Source organism: Carassius auratus, unplaced genomic scaffold (genome assembly GCF_003368295.1).
Source record: "Carassius auratus strain Wakin unplaced genomic scaffold, ASM336829v1 scaf_tig00216109, whole genome shotgun sequence".
Lineage (NCBI taxonomy): Eukaryota > Metazoa > Chordata > Actinopteri > Cypriniformes > Cyprinidae > Carassius > Carassius auratus.
This window is the reverse complement of record NW_020528412.1, coordinates 1-25,040: the sequence shown is the minus strand read 5'-3', so window position 1 is coordinate 25,040 and position 25,040 is coordinate 1. Positions and strand designations below refer to the sequence as shown.

Below are 25,040 nucleotides of genomic sequence, written 5' to 3'. Positions count from 1 at the left end.
TTAAACTCTAGATTTAAAATAAATAAAAAAATGGACATTATGGAGATGTAAATCTGTTGTTGAAATTATTATATACAATTATAAGTTAAATTAAACAAACACAATTGTAAACTCTTTACCTGAGCACATGACCCCTATGTCCTCCTTGTGTTGACAGTCATGTTTTCCCCAGCCTGGAGAAGAGCAACTCCACAGGGACGTCTCATTCCCCTCACACTCCACCTCATCCAGCCATATGTGTCCAGAACCAGGACCAAACCAGGCTGGTACCTGCTGGTTACTGAGAGCCACTCCACACTGCAGCTGTCTGCACACCACATGAGCATCTTTAATATCCCAGGAGTCATCACACACTGTCCCCCATGAGCCACTGTGAAAAACCTCCAGCCTCCCTGCACAGTCTCCCCCAGAACCCACCAGCCTGATGGACCCCCGACCTGATATTCAGAGAAAGAAAAACACATTATTGATCACAAACAACTGAAGAATCTATCCAGATGTTGTTCTTCTCACCGATGCAGGTGATTGACAGCTGTTGTGTGGAGCTGCAGTTGAGAGTTTGTGGAGATCTGCAGTTCCCCAGATGAGCTTCACTCCCAGAGCACTGGAAGCCCGTCACACACTCATGACTGTGTTCAGGACTGGATGAAGAGGAGCCAGAGAAGTTCAGCATAGAGCCACAGCCCAGCTGTCTGCAGACCACAGAGGATTCAGAGAGACTCCAGGAGTCCAGCAGAACTCTCCTCCAGACCTGATGGATGAAAACTTCCACCTCCCCCTCACACTGTCTCTCTCCAGACAACCGCACCAGACCATCATGAAGAGCCAGAGAGGAATCTGAAAAGAGTATTTATTTATTATTCAGTATTTATCTAAAATATACTTAGATGTAGTTTTAGTATGGAATCCATGACTTCATCACGGCAAGAATGGACTCACCAGAGCAGATGACTCCAACATCTCGTCTATGAGAACATTCAGCTCGACTCCATGAAGAGATGGAACATTCTGAGAGTTTTGTTTCATTCCCGTCACAATCAAACACATCAGCCCAGATTTCACCACTTCCCTCTCCAAACCAGTCTGATACAACAACAGAAACAGCAATCCCACAATTCAGTTGTCTACAGAGGACACTGGCAGCTCTCATATCCCAGCATGCATCACACACTGTGCCCCATTTACTGAAGTACTGACGTTCAACTCGACCAGAACAAGAGTCTGAACCATTTACCAGCCTGAGATCAGTGTAACCTGAATAGAGAACAGATGTTAGAAACAAAATATAATGCAGCTGACAGAGAATAAATTATATTTCCTCTAAAACAAATGAAGAAACTGTGAATATAAATACTTTACCAGAACAGATCAGTCCCACAGTGTTGTCACTGGTGCAGCTGTGATTGTGTGATGATGATATTGAGCAAAATGAAATTTGAGATTCATTTCCACTACAATGAATTTCTTGTGTCCACATCTGAGCGTCTCCTTTGCCAAAAGCAGCTGCTCCCAGCACCTGTACAGGAGCCCCACAGTCCAGCTCTCTACACACAACCTCTGCATCCTGCTGGTCAAAGACAGCGTCACACATTGACATCCACGTCTGATTATGAAGGATCTCTAACCTCCCAGAGCACAGGTGAGATCCATTAATAAGTCTGGAAGGTTTATGGCCTGTTTGGATTAAGTACAGGAACCACAGTGCACATTACACAAAAATAAATGTTTGATAGCTAAATACTATACGTATAGACGGTTTCAACGGCAACAACATAAACAAACGTTACTGCACATGAGTGCTTTTGTGGACCTAACTTAACTTCCGGTAAACTTCCAAATAGAATCAATAACAACAGCCAAGTCCCTCTAGAGTAGATATTTTTTGATAACAAACAAAATGTTTGCTGCGTGGATCAGGCGGACTTAATGAAAATGCAAATTCATTATGTGCCAACAGGAGATGTTTTAAAGCATAGACATAAAGCGCGAGAAATAGAGGTTTCCCCAGTAACAGCTGTAAACAAAGCAGAGCTCATACGCTCACACGCTGCTTTATCAGGCATATAACATGCAAGTCTTCCTTCAGAAAAACAGCGATATAAAAACACCTGTGCCTCGTTTTGATATTTAAACATATAAATGTAAGGAATTATTATTATTAAACGTGCAGTAAGTAACGTTACTCATGTTTATTCAATGAAGCCTTTTTGAAAAAATATGTTTTAAAATTGTGGCGAGTCTCCAAAAATAAATAAATGTATGGGAAACACACCCCGCAGCACAACCACCTGAGCCCAACTTCAGTCTACTCATCACCTTGCCTTTAACTGCATTTGTAGAAGGCACCGCAGCCAGACCGATATACACAACACAGACCGGAAGTTAACTTAGGTCCAGGCGCGTGCGCCCGACTAAACCGTCTATACCAATAAAAAAAAAATAATAATAATAAAGATTTCAAAACAAAACAATAATTCACCATGTATTCACAAAAACAAGTTAAATGATTTACCTGAGCAGATTACTCCAGAATCAGAATTGTGAGTACATGCATGTTTGCTCCATCCTGTTGACCCACAGTTCTTCAGTGTAGATTCTAATCCAGTACATAATACAAGAAACATCCAGATTGGTCCTGATCCTGGTCCAAAATGAGCAGCACCCAGAGCATCTACAGGTTCTCCACAGTCCAGCTCTCTACACACCACTGCAGCATCAGGCATATCCCAGCCAAGATCACACACTGTTCCCCACTGACCTCTGTGAAGAACCTCCACTCTACCAGCACAGCGACTGTGACCACCAACTAACCTCACATTCTTTTTATCTAAGTGACAGAAGAATAGAGATAAAACTGTGGGTGTGTCTCCATAAGCTCCCTAGATTGTGAATCTGTATTGCGTACACAAATTTGGGCACAACACAGTGGTTTACTTTTGATGGTTTATGTGAATTATGTTTTGCACTTCAGAATTTCCATTAAGGAAACATATCTGGTTTTTGCAGTGTACTGTGAGATTTTTAGGGAGCAAATATTCCATTGCACTCAAAGGATTTTGCGATTAAGACATCCCTTAAAATGGCTGGCTCCCTGGTTAGTGATTGAGACGCACCCTATGAGAAAAAATACATAAGATACCACTCGTATTATCTGAACTCTCACCAGCACAGAAAAGCTTCTGATAATCATCACGTGAACAACTGTCATTGTGTAAAGAAGTTGAACAGAGGTGAATCTGAGATTCATTTCCTCTGCACTGAATCTCTTGTGTCCACATCTGAGCGTCTCCTTTGTCAAAAGCAGCTGCTCCCAGCACCTGTACAGGAGCCCCACAGTCCAGCTCTCTACACACAACCTCTGCATCCTGCTGGTCAAAGACAGCATCACACACTGACATCCACGTCTGATCATGAAGTATCTTTAAGCTCCCAGAACAACTGGAGTTTCCAATAAGCCTGACACCTGAAGTAGTAAGATATAAGAAACCAGAAAAAAAAGAATGACACTGTTTACAATTCTTATAACTCTTGTCATTTTGGCCTACCACGAAGCACCTATTAATGTTAAATGGAGCTGAATAGAGAAACTAATTGGTTACCCAGTCTTAAGTTATTCAAACTACGCTGACTTTCTTTCTTTGATGGATGAAAAATGGGAATTTGAAAGAATACATGAGAGTAAGTAAATGATGATTAATTTAAAATTTTTGGATAAACTGTCCCTTTTAGTCAAGTGGATCATCAGTGAGGTAAAAAAGGCTTGTTTGGAGCAGCTTACCTGAACATATGACTCCAGCATCTTTAGTATGATCACAGCGAAATGAACCCCATTCCACTGCTCCACAGTTCTTTAACGTAGATTCTGATCCAGTACATAACTTGCGATTTGTCCAGATTGGTCCTGATCCTGGTCCAAAATAAGAATCACCCAGAGCATCTACAGGTTCTCCACAGTCCAGCTCTCTACACACCACTGCAGCATCAGCCATATCCCAGAAACCATCACACACTGTTCCCCACTGACCTCTATGAAGAACCTCCACTCGACCAGCACATGAATTGTTACCATCAACCAACCTCACTCTCATGCTGCCTATATAATGAACAGAGAGAGAGAGAAAATTAAACGGACAAAGGAAAAAAGAAAAGGAGAGAAAGAAACACGTAAAAAAAAAAACAAACACAGGCCCAAACCTGCACACATCAGTTCAACATAATTTTCATGTGAACAGTTGTTTTGATCTGATGATGATGTTGGACAGAGGTGAATCTGAGACTCATTTCCTCTGCACTGAATCTCTTGTGTCCACATCTGAGCGTCTCCTTTGTCAAAAGCAGCTGCTCCCAGCACCTGTACAGGAGCCCCACAGTCCAGCTCTCTACACACAACCTCTGCATCCTGCTGGTCAAAGACAGCCTCACACACTGACATCCACGTCTGATTATGAAGGATCTCTAACCTCCCAGAGCAGCGAGAACCTCCAACCAGCCGGACTTCTGGAGAGAAAAGAAAAAAAGAAACAGAAAAAACAGAGAAAATTACAACTTTTAAGTTAGAGAACTTCAAAAATGAATCATATAAACCTTGATTTTCTGAAATAAAATATATTATAAAAACATTACAGCAAAATGTTTCCACAGTCTAAAACTTGAAAGTAAGCTATAAAAACATCCTTTACAGAAAACAGTACAGTGTTGCTTTAAAAATTTGAATACATGAGCCACATTTTCATCGTAAACGACATATACGAATGAACCATTTCAAGAGTTAGAAACATGGTGCTAAAGTTTATTTGCCTATTTTAACAGTTTGCTTGGTCAAAATAAAGGTAGAATAAGGTGACGAAAAAAGAAAGAAAGAAAAATAAATGATGACTGCTTTTGGTGCAGTTGTTTTGTACAATAAAACAGGATTTTTAGCTTTAGCTTACCTGAACAAATGACTTGAGCATTTTTTTCAAGACACTTGTCATGAAAAACTGAATACATAGATCCGCATTTCTTAAGTGCTGACTCTGATCCAGTACACTTTGCATGTTTCATCCAAAATGGCTCTGATCCCAGTCCAAAATGAGCTGCACTCAAAGCATCTACAGGTTCTCCACAGTCCAGCTCTCTACACACCACTGCAGCATCAGCCATATCCCAGCCATCACCACACACTGTTCCCCACTGACCTCTGTGAAGAACCTCCACTCGACCAGCACAGCGACTGTGACTGCCAATTAACCTCACTTTTCTTATCTCTGTGAATGTAAGAAAATGCAATAGGAAATGTAAGATTACATTTTAACTGTTAAAATAAAATGAAATTAAATATGCTGTTTCACTTAAAAGTATTACCAGTACACAGCAAAGCAATGTTGTGCACATAAGAACAATTGTGTTTGTGTGAGGATGACATAGGACAGAGGTGAATCTGAGATTCATTTCCTCTGCACTGAATCTCTTGTGTCCACATCTGAGCGTCTCCTTTGTCAAAAGCAGCTGCTCCCAGCACCTGTACAGGAGCCCCACAGTCCAGCTCTCTACACACAACCTCTGCATCCTGCTGGTCAAAGACAGCATCACACACTGACATCCACGTCTGATTATGAAGGATCTCTAACCTCCCAGAGCAGCGAGAACCTCCAATCAGCCGGACATCTAAAAAAGAAAGCAACAAGATCCTCAAAATAATGGCTTAGAGAAAAAATATGGTACTGTACTACAAGAAGGTAATTTGTACATCAGTAATGACTAAGAATATGTAAAGTGCTGTACCTGAGCAGATGACTCCAGAATCTTTATTATGAGAACAGTAGTTTTTTCTCCATCCTGAAGAAGCACAGTTCTTTAGTGTAGATTCTGATCCAGTACATGCTACAAAATTCATCCAAATTGGTCCTGATCCTGATCCAAAATTAGCAGCACCCAGAGCATCTACAGGTTCTCCACAGTCCAGCTCTCTACACACCACTGCAGCATCAGCCAAATCCCAGAAATCATCACACACTGTTCCCCACTGACCTCTATGAAACACCTCCACTCTACCAGAACAGGAATGGTTGCCACCAACCAACCTCACGTTCTTTTCATCTAAGTGACAGAAGTATAAAGAGAAAGACTGTGGGTGCATCTATTTAAAGGAATATTCAGAGCTCAATATAAGCAGAGCTCAATCAATAGCATTTTTGTATATTGATTAATACAAAAAAAATCTAATTTTATTTAAAGTATCTATCTAAAAATCCTGGTGTATTGCTTTAGCATTTTTTTTCTTCCATATAAAGCTCTGTAAAAATGTAAAATACTTTTTTTTTTCTTAAATCAGCATCTGTACATAGAATTATTAGGAACACCATACTAATACTGTGTTTGACCCCCTTTCGCTTTCAGAACTGCCTTAATTCTATGTGGCATTGATTCAACAAGTTGCTGAAAGCATTCTTTAGAAATGTTGGCCCATATTGATAGGGTAGCATCTTGCAGTTGATGGAGATTTGTGGGATGCACATCCAGGGCATGAAGCTCCCGTTCCACCACATTCCAAAGATGCTTTATTGGTTTGAGATCGGGTGACTGTGGGCGCCATTTTAGTACAGTGAACTCTTTGTCATGTTCAAGAAACCAATTTGAAATGATTCGAGCTTTGTGACATGGTGCATTATCCTGCTGGAAGTAGCCATCGGAGGATGGGTACATAGTGGTCATAAAGGGATGGACATGGTCAGAAACAATGCTCAGGTAGGCTATGGCATTTAAACAATGCCCAATTTGCACTAAGGGGCCTAAAGTGAGCCAAGAAAACATCCCCCACACCATTACACCACCAGCAGCAGCCTGCACAGTGGTAACAAGGCATGATGGATCCATGTTCTCATTCTGTTTACGCCAAATTCTGACTCTATCATCTGAAGAGGACTGGGGTAAGGTCATCTTCTCTTACGAGTACACTTTTCAGCTTTGCCTAGTACCTGATCTAGGTTACTGAATGGTTAGATGGTGACCTGGACTACAGGACTAAAATCCACAGTGTCTTGCACCCACTGTGAAATATGGTGGAGGATCGGTGATGATCTGGGGGTGCTTCAGGCAAAGCTGGAATCGAGAACATTCGTCTTTGTGAAGGTATACATGTATCATGCCACGTACAAGTTGTTCTGTAAGAAAACTTGCTTCCTTGTGCTCTATCAATGTTCCACCACTTTGAGGACTGGTTTTTCCAGTAGGACAGTGCTCCATGCCACACAGCCAGGTCAGTCAAGGTATGGATGGAAGACCACCAGATCAAGACCATGATCAAGACCCTGTTATGGCCAGCCCAATCTCCAGACCTGAACCCCACTGAAAACCTCTGGAATGTGAAGATGGATGACCACAAGCCATTAAAGCTGAGCTGCTTGAATTTTTACACCAAGAGCATTAAGTCAACAGCAATGTGAAAAACTGGTGGAGAGCATGGCAAGACGCATGAAAGCTGTGATTGAAAATCAGGGTTATTCCACTAAATATAGATTTCCAAACTCTTCATAAGTTAAAGCATAAGTATTGTGTTGTTTAAAAATGAATATAAAATTCTTTAATTGCATCATTTAAGTTTTTGTTGTTGTTGTTAATTTGATAATTTTCTTAAAATACATGCTTTTGAGACTGTTTATTTGGAATTTGGGGGGAATTTTGTCAGTAGTTTACAGAATAAAACAAACAAACAAAAAATGTACTCAAACATAAATATTAAAACCAAATAAACTGATCCATTAGTATTGGTCTCTTAATTTTTTCCAGAGCTGTAGTTTTTTATTTATTTATTTATTTTTATCTTGTTTGTTGTGATCACACCTTGATTTTCTTGTGAACATAATGAAGCATTTATGCTGCAGGATCATGTATAAGCAATTGATTTTTGTCATTTTGTCAGTGATACTTCCAATTCAATTGTTATCAAATCAGAACTTTATCATCATAGATCCTCTAATGTCCCCAAATGTGTGATCAGTTTTACTGCCACCCAGCTTGAACGACTGGGACATGGTTATACATTTACATTTAGTGATTTAACAGATGCATTTATCCATGCGACTTACAAACAAGAAAAATAGAAACAATCAAACCAACAAATGAGCAACAATATGAAAAGTTCAGAAGTGTCCTCTGAAATTTTCATATAAAATTAGCATTTTTATCAGGCTCCGTTATTTTTTCTTTAGTTATTTCACTATAATGGCATAGAAAATGACCTATACTTTGGCATTAAAGTAAAATTACTGAACCTAAACATAGGAGCCTGATAAAAATACAAATATTAGGAGATTTCAGAAAGCACTTAGAGGCTTTTACATCTGAACTCTTCTTATGAAAAAGGTAGGAGAAGTCTCAGTTAGTCTAACATGGTTAAAGAAAGATTTTTGACACAATCATTAAATTGTTTGTGACCAGAGAAGTAGGTGCAGGTGAGTAATGTATGCAAGGTTAAAACAACATTTTCTATTTTGATATCACATGAAAATTATATTTTGATCACAAGACTGGAAAACAATTATATTGTAATAGGGATTACACAGTCATCTAAAAAATCATTACCATATAATTAGTTTTTTTTATATATATAACAGTGATCGAAGAAAATACATTTTTTTTTATACATATAACTGTATCTCTTTTTACTTCTGTACTTACCAGCTGTGATGAGCATTACAACTGAAGACAATAAAATGAGTGTCAGGCATCTTCCCATCATCCTCAGCATGATTAACTCAACACCCACAAGCTTCTCCGCGCTTATGATACAGAAGTACAAGTACTCTCTCCTTAATGAGAGAGAAAGAGGCCCATCACCCTCCAATCACACTCGCTATTACCTTATTAGACACAACAGAGGAAATCATCAAACAACTTCAGTGACAAATCAGAGGAGGCTTTTTAGATTTTCTCCATATACATCAAAATAGTCCGTGCTGATTGGACCCACCCATAAAGAAGAAAATCACAAAAATAAACTGTAAAGAAGTCTTACAGGAGACAGGAAGCTCACTGGTTTATTTACAGCATCAAAGTCAAACACCTGCTGAGACAAGATCAAAAATCAGAATAACTAATAAAAAAACTGTGTTACATACATTAACATACATACGTAACTGTTTATACATACATTTACTTTTTAGTTTATACATACATCTAATATGACTGTAAAATAGCATACTGTAAATCTTTAAGCATTATTGTCTTTATTAAGGGCACAGAATATAAGCAAGTCATTACACAAGTGAAAGTCAGAATTTTCCTCCATAATATGTATTGTCTATATTGCAAAATAATTTCTCTGACTGATCTAAAATTTTCTTTAAATTCCACATTACTGGTTTCTTTCAGATGGCCCAGAAAGACCATAAATTTCTAATGCTGATGATACACCGAGAAACTTTTTGAGCAATGTTGCCATCGACAGGGAACTAGGTGAGACATGGGGCCCACGACCGATCTGAAGTATCCAGATGTTCCATTCTCAATGGGAAAGTGCCTATAAGCAACATTGCTCAAAAAAGTTGCCCGGAAAAAATTGCTTAAAAAGTTACCCTGTGTTTCATAAGCCTAACTCTGTCTCAGTGAAGATGAGCATGTTGTTCAGCTTGTGACCACCAGAGAGAGCCAGTGCACTGTATACTGTGCAAGAGAAGCGTATATTTAATAAAATCAATTAAAAGGTACATAACATACACAATTTCACCTAATCTCATGTTAATCTTGAGTACATATAGAGTAGTACTGCATCCTTCATATATCCAAAAAAGTATTTCGTTTTATCATATTTATAAAATAAAAATACAGCTTCCTGATTCTTTCCGGAAAAAGATGAGCTCCTGGAGGCGTGCCGTGAGCGGAGCTATAATTCAGATGTTTCGTGTTGTTTCCAAGAACATATATTCACTTATGTGCTGATTTCCAACAAAATACAGAAATCTGATGCAATTGTACTTACATGAATGTAAGTAAGATTTTCGACACAGAAATTCTCAGTCATTCTTCAAAATTATTTTTTTAAACTTTGGCCATTTTTAGCATGAGAATCCATCTCTTTAACACTGTGAACAACTCTGAATACACAAAACACCATTGTACCCCCCCCCCCCCCCTTTAATTTGAAGATAAACTAGCCTTTAAAATGTATCTTAATCCCAGAACATGGAAACAGCTTCAGCTTCAACTGAATAAGGCATAAAATCAGCTAAATTTACTATAAATTAAGGAGGTAGCATGAATTACTGCATTAATTTCCTTCAAACTCCAGAAGCTGTAATATGTTTTATGTTTAAGCCATGATTTTGCCAAGTAAGACATGTTCCTGGATCAACATTATTTTCTAAAATATAGATTTAACCCAATCCTTACCCGTAAACCTAACCTTACCCATAATTTATTCCTAAAATCAGTGTGAAATGATAGCTGATAAACAAGGGTGTAGAAGGACCTAACTCTGGCTGTGAACCTAAAACAGATATTTCCTGAAAAGGTATATCTCTATTCTGATTGGTTGATTGGAAGGATACACGATCCAGGAACATGTTGTACTTGGTGAAATCACGCTCACCCTTGCCCCACATAATCTCACCCCTGATTTCCACTGCACACGCCTGCGGCGCGTTACGGCTCCGACACGGTTACCGGTTCTGATCGTGGCCACTCTAGTCAATGCTTGTGTTTACACCAAACGCGCCCGGGCACTTCACTTTCACTAAAGACAGGCGCCTAGTCTATTTTTGATGCATGCCGCGTACAAACCACAAAGCAAATACAAAACAGTAAAAAAAAAAAAACTAAAAAACATGTACATTTCAAAATAAACTCCCAATCTTATTTCACATTAGCCTATAGTATAGGATTTCAACCTGTGGGTCGCGGTGGTATTGCAGGTGGGCCGCCAATTACTTTTAAAATAAATAATAATATTGTTGATATATGTAAAAATGTCAAATGTCAAAGTCATAACATAACATCATTTCATATATATAATTAAATAACAAAAAAATAAATACTAAACTGTTACTATGCTTCCACTATTTGAGCTCGCTGATTGGTTTAAGAATAAACCACCAATTTATCTCAGATATTTTTTGCTGTGTATGCTACAGAAAAACAAATTCAAACATGCATAAATGGCTGTCAACATATTCCCTCCTGACTGCTTGCTCTGCTGACTGTCTACCCGCTGCCGAGCTCTGCCTGGGTCTGGTTTTCCCATCTCCCATTCTAGGGCTGTGTGATTGTCATATTGTCATATTGTTAAATTGTCATAAAATCGCTTTTCTCTTGGTTCATGTCAAATTAATTTGGATAAATAAGTCGCACCTGACTATAAGTCGCAGGACCAGCCAAACTATGAAAAAAAGTGTGACTTATAGTCCGGAACATACGGTATGTCTGTTCTAGAGATGTTACAACTTTTTGATAAAGCTCTAATTGGTTTTATTTTGGAAATATGTTTCAAAATCATCCTGAATGCATTAAGCATATACGTGTGCCAAAACAGTTAACAATCTAGCTTCTGAGTACAAAATTATTAACTTAATAATAGTGGCGTCAGTTAATTTTTCTGCAATTTCATAAAATTCTGAAATGATTGTACATTACAGGATTTTTTAAATTATTGATTGTACATTGTACAGAGGTAAAAATGATCGTACAAATACGATAATTATTGAGAAAACAGAAGCACTGATGACGACACAGCTGTTTCACGATTGGCCAGATTCTCCCAAGTTAGTATAACTGCAGACCGGAGATCTCAAAAATGGGGCGTGATCTCCAAAATTGTGTGTTTCGGGTTATTTAAGCCTTTTTTAGTTCCAATAATGGCCACAAATCTGTGTTTTCAGAACCGATAAAAGATTTATTTGTATTCATTTTTTTATTGTAGTAGCGCTGTTGTATTGAGACACGTTTATCCTACAACACTGATAAAAGCATATATAGCCCCACTGTATTAGTATTCAGCGAGGTGAGCCTCCTGGTCAGATGGTGCAGTGACAGCAATCTCTCTCTGAACGTGGAGAAGACAAAGGAGATTGTTGTTGACTTCAGGAGAGAACACACTAAGCATGTTCCTCTGACCATCAATGGTGCGACTGTGGACAGAGTGAGCAGCACCCAGTTCACACTGGACCTGTACGTATGTACTGTACATGTGGAAGAATTGACAATAAAGCAGACTTGACTTGAATTATATAGTCTTTTGAAGTTTAATCGTCACATTCATCCATAAACCTATTGCAATTTTTATCATTCCATCCCTAAATTTAACACCCTCTTGAAATGATAATAAAAGCTTTTCTTGTACCATTACCATTGTACTTTACATGTACTTAAATATGATACAACTAAACTTAAGAGTTTTTAAGGACTCGCAGAAACCAAGCGGACAAAGTGGCTGACTTTCTTACACGCCACTATAAAACCGTTAATTAATAAAATGGATAAATGGATGAAAGTAATACAGTATAGACCATAAAATATATCAGTTATCAATTATTTGGATACAAATGGCTTTGAAATCCAATCACATCAATTGTTTAGTTTATGAATGAAGTTTATGAATGTAAGTCTGATCAGTGATCCTTTAACAGGGTGATGTATTGAGCAGCTCACTTGAGCAAATGACTCCAGCATCACTGCGATGATCACAGCTGCCATGAACACCCCAACCTTCAGGACTCCTCCTCCTCCATATAGAGAATCTTCAGTAAGGATGTGCACACACCTGCCAGAGGCAAAAATAGACACACTTCATACAGGAGACATTAAAGATTTCAGAGAGAGGAAGCACTCCGGGATATTTACAGCATCAACACCTGCTGAGATACAGAGACTGATAACTGATCACTTTAAACATATATTTTCCTCATACGATGAATAAATGAAAATTCCTTAAAATAAATTGTGACACCCAGCAAATAACAATTTACAGCATAACAGGAAAACAAATAATATTTTTCAATTTTCTCAATAGTGTTAACTGCAATCATTAGGCTCAACCACTGAACCATGTTAAACAAATACTTATATATATATATATATATATATATATATATATATATATATATATAAGATGAATATATATCTTCAAAAATAACTACAACATATAACTCCCAAATTTGCAACCCTGTAATATAATCTGGCATTATTATTATTATTATTTTGAACATTTTTCTTTCAAGAATTTCATTCTATTATTAGAATAATAGTACAAAAATCTATGTCTTATTGTAAATAAACCGCTTTCATTCACTGCAGCAAGTATTAAAGTACATGGACTTGTCCGTTGAATGTAGCAATGTGTTTTTCAACCACAAGATGGAAGCAAAAAAACTATTCTAATGACTGCAAGGTGCATTTCATCCTGCAATGCGTTAGTCGATGCCAGCAACGGGCTGATAAGAGTCTTGTGCTCGTGTTACAGCAGTAGAGAGTGTCTACATTTTGAACGCTTACTGGAACAGAAATACAGCATTTATGTTTTTCTTATAATAAAATTCTTAATTACTTCATTTCTGGTCAAGCATACATTTTTATTGTAGTAAACTGTTCCGGTTAAAAAGCCTAAAATTAGACAAAGCAAAATAATAGTGCTTCATAACACATTGAGGTCTGAGAGATGAGAGATACTGAGAATTTAAGTTTCACCAACAACCACTGTAGGTGACCAATTTTTCATTTATCAACAATAAATTAAGAGGCATATTAAATATCAGCATAACGACAATCTCAACTCTTTTTAAAAGTCATAGAAAAAGACACTTCCGTTGGGGGATAAAAATATCACCTAAATACAACAAGATCAGTGCTTTCAGAAGAATACAATCCAGCATGTTACAAACAGCATTTCTTCTGTGTTTGTGCAATTTACTATTCTTTAACACTTTTAAGACTCTTTTCTGTCCAAAGCAGAACTTCACAGATGCTCTATCTTCGTTCTCTACCTCCAGACTAGTTCAATTGTTAACCAGTTCCACCAACATCTGTCCATATGAATCAGTGGGAAATTCCAGCTCAAAATCAGATCAGATGTCCACAGATGAAATAATCAGCAACTGTTCCAGCAGCAGATCACGTCCCGGAGGCTCGTAGACCCTAGAAAACTCGTAGAAAACAAAGCCATTCGGCCAATCAAATTTGAGAACTGTTGTTATGTAATAATAACCATCTTTGAAGGAAGTGTAGATGATGAATTAGATGTTTGCCACTTACCTGTGGTGAGTTGTGCTTTTTGCACATGGATCTCTTAAAATCCCCACAGAGGAGCAGCATGGGGCAAAACCTGTTCAGTGCATGTGTGAATCTGTGTGGGTCAAACACAGGAATGAGAGACAGAGGAGATTATTTGTACCCCAGTGTAGTCAACCCACTCCTGTTCCACCCCGCTGACCTCAAGCTGTTGTCCGTTGACCATCAACCCCACTGGAAGACAACTGCTGTTTTCAGGGATCAACACAAGCTCTGAACTTATAAATACAGATACACAGTCAGACAGAATAGATGTCAATCTAAAAAGTATAAATTAAAAAAGCAATGGGAGAATAAGTAGTTTCTACGTAAAGCAGTGATTGTAATATGTGCTTCATTTTCTGCTGTTGTATAAAGAATTTATATATATATATAGATATATATGTAGTGTGTGTGTGTGTGTGTGTGTGTGTGTGTGTGTGTGTTATAATACAGGAAAGACTTCACAGCTGAGGGTAAAATTGTTTACTTGTGAATTATTGTGATGTTTTCATCAGCTGTTTGAATTCACATTCTGACGGCACCCATTCACTGCAGAGGATCCATTCAAGTGATGTAATGCTGAATTTCTCAAAATCTGTTCCCAACCTGTTGCCCCATAGAATATTGAAGAGGTGCACTAAATTAAATTTATAATACAAGTGTCATTTTAGTTCAGCCTTCCATATGTTATATGTATAAAAAATTTGTCATGTAAAATGCTGCTGGTCTAATGAGAGATTTTGTTATAGTTTGCATGCATCCTCAAATAAGGAAGTGAGGATATTATGGGAAAATGTTTTCCAGCGCAAAACATTTTAATCTGAAACCTTTTACATTGCTGTCCAATTTGTGATAGGAAACACATTACAAAAACTTGTTTACATTTTCATCCACAACTGAAAAAAAAAAGATTAATTTACTAAAATCCTGTTAACACTTCAGACAGTGAGACAAAAAAGAAGCTGATTATTTTCAGATGGAGCTCATCGTGCATCATTCTAGATGAGATTGGCATATGTTTGAGTGCGAGGGAGAAATAGAGATGAGATTGAAAGAGAGAGAAATAATAACAGAGTATTTTCCATCTGTGCATCCTGTTAGTCACTTTGAATCACTGATGAAAAGATGAATCGCTCCTATCATTCCTTCCAATTCCCTTCGGCCTCACTCTCCTTCTTTTCCCATCCAGTTCCCTATAAAGCACTGATGCCTGATAAAGAAAATTGTGTTTTTTTCTTTGTTTCCTTCTTCATCTCTTTCTCACACAGAACTGCCAGGCCTGGATGTCCACAAAGCTAAAACAGCAAAGAAAAGTAGCATTCAAAAATCATAAGAGGCTATTAACACACAATGCAGATTTGCACTCAACTGCACTGCTTTTTTATGTATTTTTTAAAAACACACAGCTGTTATAGTTGAATGTTGCACCTTGCAACGAGGCACTCAAGTTCGAAAATACTAAATCTAATTTGTGTGTTGTCATACGATTTGCTTATGCCCAACTGACAGATATGTGTAGGGCTGTACTTTTATACTGTTTTTCTACAAATCACACTTTTCTGTACGAATCACCTTGTACAAATTTATACAAAATTAACATCTCATAAGCAGCGCCTGATACTGTGTTCTAAAAGTTAAAAAAATGTTTCTTATAGCAAGACCTGACAAGTTTGTCAGGAATCGTTACACTGGTCAAGCTGTATATTTCTGACTCACTAACAAGAACATGTTCAAAAAAAAAATGTGACGTGACATACAGCCAAGTATGGTGACCCATACTCTGAATTCGTGCTCTATATTTAACCCATCAAACGTGCACACACACAGCAGGAAACACACACACACACACACACACACACCAGCCATTTTTGCACCCTGGGAGCAGTTGGGGGTTCGGTGCCTTGCTCAAGGGCACCTCAGTCATGGTATTGAGGGTTGAGAGAGCACTGTACATTCAGTTCCCCAACCTACAATTACTGCAGGCCCGAGACACAAACCCACAACCTTTGGATTATGAGTCCAACTCTCTAACCATTAGGCCACGACTTCCCCAAAAAATCAAGTTCCCAGCATATCCATAAGTAAAAAGAGAATTGGACCTGATCAAAATAATCAACTGAACTGAGCACAGCTTGTTTAAATCCAAAATCCATATTACAGCTTTTCATAATCACTGACCAAAGCACATTAATGTACTTGGCAGCACACCCAGAGTACTGTGTTATGAAATGGTTTATACATAATAAAACCCTCCACATGCCAACTGTAAAGCAGACTCTGATTTCAATGTGGTTAACAGAGTTCACAGAGTCGTCAATGAGAAACCTTATCATGCTGCCAAGCCCTTTAATGTCTGATATACACAAATCACAGACCTCTATAGAAAATAAATGCACAGATCTGATAATGGGGAGGTTTTACTTGCTTTACATTACACAACTGATAAGTGACCCCTTGTATCACATGGAAACTGATCCCACAGAAACCTGCTGTCACTGTTTTGTGAGTATAAACAAAATGATTCTGTTAGGGCCTAAATTTTCAATCTAACGTTCTTCACAGACGGCTGAGTGGTCAAGAAGGAAATGGGCATGTAAATTAAAACCTCCTGTAAGTTAGAAATCTTGAAAAAAGCAAAAACAATATTTGTTTTTTGTTTTTGGATCTGCTTTATGTGGTAAAAGTCTTTTGATATAAATGCTGTGAGAGTAAGTTGTTGACTTGGGCAAACTGTGTTGTGGTTTTGAAGTAAAGACTAAAACAAAAAGCCCCTCACACTTCTCTAATTATATGAGGATTAAACATCTTAACATGCACAAATGTAAGGGATTAACATACAGCAGAGGGTTAAATGTACAAGTTCTGTTATCTGTCCTACAAATGGTTTGTTACCTGCTCTTTCAAGTAGCAAAGTTTGTTCAAGGAGGATAAGATCCTCTATACATGGTGCCAAAGTGACTTTCAACTGAGGAAGATGCAAAAAAGACATAAATGAAGTTTATAATCAAAATAAAGGACAAATAAATTTCTCTGTTTGTTTAAAATATTTTATGCTAAATTAAGTTATATTGCAAGTAAGATGTTTATATAAATATATGTACTTTAGAAAAAAAATGTAAACTCACATACACATACATATACATATAATGCAAAATAAAAATATATATTTTATTATGTAATATTTTATATTGTTATATTTTACAGTTTAACAGAATAAAAATAATATTTTGCAAAGTAAAACAGTTCTATATATATATAGAAATGTATAGGAAAATAATATATATTTATATAAATCTATTAATATAATTTCTTTAGTATATTATTGGAAAATGTTTACCAAATCAGCATATTATGTGACTCATAAGACTTCATACATTTCATCTATACCATCACAGGAATAAATTACATTTTAAAATATATTAAATAGTATATTTATATAAAATATAATACAGTATACATTATTTTACTGTTTAACATAATTCTGCAGATTGTCCCTCAAAATCAAGGGAAAGTCCACTGACACGATGTGGGGATAAAATTGAATTGAATGTAGTTAAAAACTAAATGTACAGACAGTAAGTCACATGAAGAGGGTGAACTTTGCACGCCTTGTTGACTTGCACATTACTGTGACCTGATGGTTTGGCTTTGACTCACAGAAGCTTATTAAACCTGAAAACAGGTCTTTAGGGTTTGAGTCACAAGTATCAGTCAGCACTGAATCAGATCTGCTCTCTGCAGCCACGATCAAGTATCTCAATAAACATTCCTCAGCCTCTGCAAAACAGAAGGAAGGGCCGGAGGGAATCTGGAGCCTCCTCTAGTTTACTAATGCTCTTCGGCGACTAAAACAAAGACAGACGGTTGTTTTCTGTCTAATGAGCTGATGATGTGGTGAGAGATATCTGATCCTGGTCTTTTGGAGGGGAACAGTGTAGGAGCTCAATGTTTGTCATAGAGAATTTTTTTTTTTTTTTTTTTTTTTACTAAGAGTTGATTCTGCTGCAGAGTGTGTTTCTGCTTTTACAGACTGTTTTTCAAAGCCAGGACTTTTTATTTTATTTTTTATTGAATTATAATTTACTGCCAAACCTTCAATAGTTGGCAATTTGGTTGGCAATATGGTTCTTTAAGTCTTGAAGATTTGATTTGCCAACAATTAGTATAAATATATTTTAAATGAATCATAGTGATCCCGTAAAATAACATGAAGAACTGCCAGAGTTGACTCCACAGGCAGCTGAAACAGACAAGAAACAATTTTCTTTCATTTCAAAGCTGCTTGCTAACACAATTCATGCTTCTTTGATTATGTTTGCTTACTTATTTATATTTTTAATTACTTCATTTGAAATGTTTGTCTCATTTGTGGCAACTAAAAAAAATGACAATTATGTCATCCACACAATCAGGCATGCAGAAGACTGAAAGAGATTAAGTTCATGCAGACTGCTTCACATCTGAACTTTCAATCATATTTAAAATAAGAAAAATCATATTAAAATACACAGTGCATCTAATTAAATCAGACAAATATGCATAGGCACATTTGCTGTACATTCTGGCATTCAAGCTTGACCAGCACATTACAGTCAATTGTGCAAACAGCCTCAATCGCATGAGACTGCCTTCTTTTTATGCAAATTCTGCAGGAGAAATGGGTTTTTAATGTATTAATATTTATATGATATATGACACAATCAAACACTCACCCCTCCTCCAGCAGACACTCTCTCCAGAGCCTGAGAGAATAAAAAGAGTTTGTGAAGAGTCTGCAGGAAACAAGCTGGAACTAAAAAAAACTTATGATAACACATGATATCATTGTTTGATAGTTGCTTTCAATTAAATAGCATTATGTGCTCTAAAAAAAACAACAAAAAAACACCTAAAATATTGTATATTTAGTGTTAAAATGTGATGTAAGATTCATCAGCTAATAAACAAAGGATGTGGTTGAAGATGCGCGGGCAATGTGATGTTATTTGTGACATGTGAACCAGAATTATTTCGACCACAGAAACAAGCCTGGGCCTTCAAATACTGACTAACAGAGAAACCACACACACACACCATCATCACACCCTGAGCAACAACCACAAAACAACAGAAAAACAGGTGAAATCAAACAGCTTTTAACATAAAAATACTGTTCACTTTTTTAAATAAATTCTACTTGTAGTGAGCAAGGATGCATTAAAATTTACCAAAGATGACAGTAAAGTATAAAATATGTCTGTTTCAAATAAATGCTGTTCTTTTGAACTTTATATTTATCAAAGAATCATGTAAAACTTTTTCCAACCATTTTCAACTTTGATTATAATAAGAAAAGTTTCTAGAGCAGCAAATCAGCTTTTTAGAATGATTTCTGAAGGATCATGTGAACCTGAAGACTAAAGCATTCAGAAAATTCAGCTTTGCAACACAGGAATAAATTATATTTTAAATTACATCAAAATAGAAAACTTATTTTAAATCATAAAAATGTTTCACAATAATACTGTATTTATTTTATATTTGAACAAAGGAAATCAGCCTCGGTGAACATAAGAGATTTCTTTTAAAAACATAAAAAATATTAACAACCCCAAATTTGTATTGCATTTTAAAACTGAAAGCTAAAAACTGTGTGGATGAGAACCTGTTGAACACATGCCACTCAAACAAGACCCATGCTGTGGTTTGAAGACTATTGGTGACGCAGATAACCACTGTTTACTCCAGCTATCATGTTAATTTAAATCATGCCAAACTGAACAGGATCCAGAGTCCAGCACAGGCCTGAAAACTGTATGAGCTGTGCATAAAGAAAATGCAGGGATAGTGTGCAAAGCAATATCAGTATTTTCATTATGAAATGCCTGAATGTGAATGAACTTCAACACTTGAGGAGATCAGTGGCTGTGAGGAGTTAAACTGAAGGATCTTAAGTTAACATTTGATAATAAAACATTGTTCAAAACTGAAGTGTGTATTTTTTTAATGAAAATATAAATTTAATTCACTATTAATAAGTGACTGCTTAACCAAATGATGCTTGTGGGTGGGACTTCCTGTTTTCTGTTGAAGTAGGAGCCATTGCGTGGGCTCTTCTGAACTGAGTCAGCAAATGCAAGGCCTGGGAGGAGATATTATGTAAAAAGTATTACATTACGCTGTCAAAATGAAAAAAAACATAGCAGTTAATTCTGCTCAAGCAAGTTAAATTTATGCAAAATCTACATAAATCTGTGGGATACTGCTAGTGAGACATAAATGACACACTTCACCTTTAAATGCACAGCATGCTGTGATCTTACAGGTTTTGAGACTACAAGACACAATGTTCATTTACACTAGAACTGCATTAGTTTGACTACATTTTGTTTCTTCATCAGAACAAACGTTCTGACATCATCATGCTGAAACACCACGTTACATTTACATTTAGTCATTTATCAGATGCTTTTATCCAAAGCGACTTACAAATGAGGACAATAGAAGCAATCAAAAACAATAAAAGAGAACTGATATATACTGTAAGTGCTATAACAAGTCTTAGTTAGCTTAAACACAGGAAACGTAGCGAGTGCTTTTAAATAATAAAATAAATAGAAAGAAAACAGATATATAAAAGAATAGAGCAAGGTAGTGTTGGAGGTCTTATTTTATATAATTCTATAATAAATGAAAAGAAAATAGAATACAAAAAGAATAGAATTAGAATAGTGAGTGTTAAAGTTAGAGGGTCAAATAAAGATGGAAGAGATGTGTTTTAAGATTCTTGAAGAAGGCTAAGGACTCAGCTGCTCAGATTGAGTTGGGGAGGTCATTCCACCAGGAGGGAACATTTTATTTAAAAGTCCATAAAAGTGACTGTGCTTCTTTGGGATGGCACAATCAAGTAATTCACTTGCAGAACGCAAGCTTCTAGAGGGCACATAAGTCTGAAGTAATAAATTTAGGTAAATGGGTGCAGAGCCAGTGGTAGTTTTGTAGGCAAACATCAATGCCTTGAATTTTATGCGAGCAGCTATTAGTAGCCAATTGCAAATTGATAAACAGAGGTGTGACGTGTATTCTTTTTGGCTCATTAAAAATTAATCTTGCTGCCGCGTTCTGAAATTAATTGTAAAGGTTTGCTAGAAGTGGCTGCATGGAAGACCTGCCAAGAGGGCATTACAATAGTCCAGCCTGGACAGAACAAGAGATTGAACAAGGAGTTGCAGCATGTTCCGAAAGAAAGGGCTTGATCTTCTTGATGTTGAATAAAGCAAATCTGCAGGATCGGACAGTTTCAGCAGAAAGTCAGCTGATCATCAATCATAACTCCAAGGTTTCTGGCTGTTTTTGAAGGAGTTATGGTTGATGTGCCTAACTTAATGGTGAAATTGTGATGAAATAATAGGTTGGAATCACAAGCAGTTCTGTCTTGGTGATGGTCCATCATCCAGCAAGAAATGTCTGTTAGACAAGCTGAGATGCAAGAAGCTACCATCGGATCATCAGGATGGAATGAGAGGTAGAATTGAGTGTCATCAGCATAGTACATGTTTTACTGCCTCTTCTTGAGTCAGTGATCAAACAGAAAGTCTGTGTAGAAGGGGAGAGTGTTTATGATGTCAGTCCAACTTCTGCAAATACTTCAGGTGTTTTAGTTCTTTCCCTTCAGCAATCAAGAGCCTGTGATGTGATCACCAGGCTTTAAAAGACAATGAGATGTTATTGAAGCCCTGCTGTGCTTCACAGCACAGTAATTATGTGATCAAAATATCACATTTTGAAGGCACTCCAATCATTTCTGTGCTGTCTGCTTTATGAAAAAGTGTCTAAGAGAAATAAAGAGAGAGGAATAGAGAGAGAGAGACAGAGAAAGAGAGAGAGAGAGAGAGAGAGAGAGAGAGAGAGAGAAACCACATGCTCTCTTAAAACTAACACCAAGTCTTAAAGGAAAAGTCCACCTCTAAATAAAAATTCTGCCATCATTTATTTCTCATGTTGTTACAAAGCTATATGACTTCATTTCTCTGCAGAAAACAAACTAAGATATTTTGAAAAACAAGAGTGCTTTTTGTCCACACAATGAAAGTCAGTGGAGACTAATGGAGTTGTTTTGGAGCCTAGTAAACTTTAAATAATAATAATATTAATATTATTAATAATAATAATAATAATAATAATTTTACAGTTCATTAAAATAAAATTTATAGTTACAAATTAGTACATTTTTCTAATGATAAGAGTATTATTAAATAATGAATTACGTAATTTTATTTCATAAACAACTATTTATTATTCATTATATATATATATATATATATATATATATATATATATATATATATATATATATATACATATATATATATATATATATATATATATATATATATATATATACATATATATATATATATATATATATATATATATATATATATATATATATACATATATATATGTATATATACATATATATGTATATATATATATATATGTATATATATATATATATATATATATATATATATATATATATATATATATATATATGTATATATATATATATATATATATATATATATATATATACAGTCTTGTTCAAAATAACAGCAGTACAATGTGACTAACCAGAATAATCAAGGTTTTTCGTATATTTTTTTATTTCTACGTGGCAAACAAGTTACCAGTAGGTTCAGTAGATTCTCAGAAAACAAATGAGACCCAGCATTCATGATATGCACGCTCTTAAGGCTGTGCAATTGGGCAATTAGTTGAATTAGTTGAAAGGGGTGTGTTCAAAAAAAATAGCAGTGTGGCATTCAATCACTGAGGTCATCAATTTTGTGAAGAAACAGGTGTGAATCAGGTGGCCCCTATTTAAGGATGAAGCCAACACTTGTTGAACATGCATTTGAAAGCTGAGGAAAATGGGTCGTTCAAGACATTGTTCAGAAGAACAGCGTACTTTGATTAAAAAGTTGATTAGAGAGGGGAAAACCTATAAAGAGGTGCAAAAAATGATAGGCTGTTCAGCTAAAATGATCTCCAATGCCTTAAAATGGAGAGCAAAACCAGAGAGACGTGGAAGAAAGCGGAAGACAACCATCAAAATGGATAGAAGAATAACCAGAATGGCAAAGGCTCAGCCAATGATCACCTCCAGGATGATCAAAGACAGTCTGGAGTTACCTGTAAGTACTGTGACAGTTAGAAGACGTCTGTGTGAAGCTAATCTATTTTCAAGAATCCCCCGCAAAGTCCCTCTGTTAAAAAAAAGGCATGTGCAGAAGAGGTTACAATTTGCCAAAGAACAGATCAACTGGCCTAAAGAGAAATGGAGGAACATTTTGTGGACTGATGAGAGTAAAATTGTTCTTTTTGGGTCCAAGGGCCACAGGCAGTTTGTGAGACGACCCCCAAACTCTGAATTCAAGCCACAGTACACAGTGAAGACAGTGAAGCATGGAGGTGCAAGCATCATGATATGGGCATGTTTCTCCTACTATGGTGTTGGGCCTATTTATCGCATACCAGGGATCATGGATCAGTTTGCATATGTTAAAATACTTGAAGAGGTCATGTTGCCCTATGCTGAAGAGGACATGCCCTTGAAATGGTTGTTTCAACAAGACAATGACCCAAAACACACTAGTAAACGGCAAAGTCTTGGTTCCAAACCAACAAAATTAATGTTATGGAGTGGCCAGCCCAATCTCCAGACCTTAATCCAATTGAGAACTTGTGGGGTGATATCAAAAATGCTGTTTCTGAAGCAAAACCAAGAAATGTGAATGAATTGTGGAATGTTGTTAAAGAATCATGGAGTGGAATAACAGCTGAGAGGTGCCACAAGTTGGTTGACTCCATGCCACACAGATGTCAAGCAGTTTTAAAAAACTGTGGTCATACAACTAAATATTAGTTTAGTGATTCACAGGATTGCTAAATCCCAGAAAAAAAAAAATGTTTGTACAAAATAGTTTGAGTTTGTACAGTCAAAGGTAGACACTGCTATTTTTTTGAACACACCCCTTTCAACTAATTGCCCAATTGCACAGCCTTAAGAGCGTGCATATCATGAATGCTGGGTCTTGTTTGTTTTCTGAGAATCTACTGAACCTACTTGGTAACTTGTTTGCCACGTAGCAATAAAAAAATATACTAAAAAACCTTGATTATTCTGGTTAGTCACATTGTACTGCTATTATTTTGAACAAGACTGTATATATAATATATATATATATATATATATATATATATATATATATTATAGTATATATATATATATATATAATATATATATATATATATATATATATATATATATTAAAATGATAAATATAATAATAATAATAATAATATAATAATAATAATAATAATAATAATAATAATAATAATTTTGGTCAATTATTTTATAATGAATAGCACATTTATTATCAATCTTGTATTAGTTATTATTATAACTGTTTTTACAAGTTTTAATTCATTGTTAGAATGGTATATATTTGTAAATGATATAGATAATATAATTAATAATTATTATTATGATATAATTTACTTATTTAATAAACAAATAAACAATAACAACAAAATATCGTATATATATATATAATATATATATATATATATATATATTATATATATATATATATATATATATATATATATATATATATATAAATATATATATATACACAACACACACATCACACATGTATGCATATATACAGTGGGGATCGAAAGTCTGGGCACCCCTTGCAGAATCTGTGAAAATATGAGTAATTTTCAAAAAATAAGAGAGATCATACTAAATACAT

At 36.0% G+C, this 25,040-nt stretch overlaps 1 long non-coding RNA gene across 1 annotated transcript; it reads right to left on the bottom strand.

Moving 5' to 3' along the window:
• Nucleotides 1–13,531: 13,531 nt before the first annotated feature.
• LOC113097095 (uncharacterized) lies at nt 13,532–14,558 on the bottom strand. Its single transcript, XR_003288767.1, has 3 exons — nt 14,399–14,558; nt 14,221–14,311; nt 13,532–14,103 (listed from the first exon to the last, which is right to left on the bottom strand). It is a non-coding gene; the product is annotated as an uncharacterized LOC113097095 (long non-coding RNA).
• Nucleotides 14,559–25,040: the final 10,482 nt, after the last annotated feature.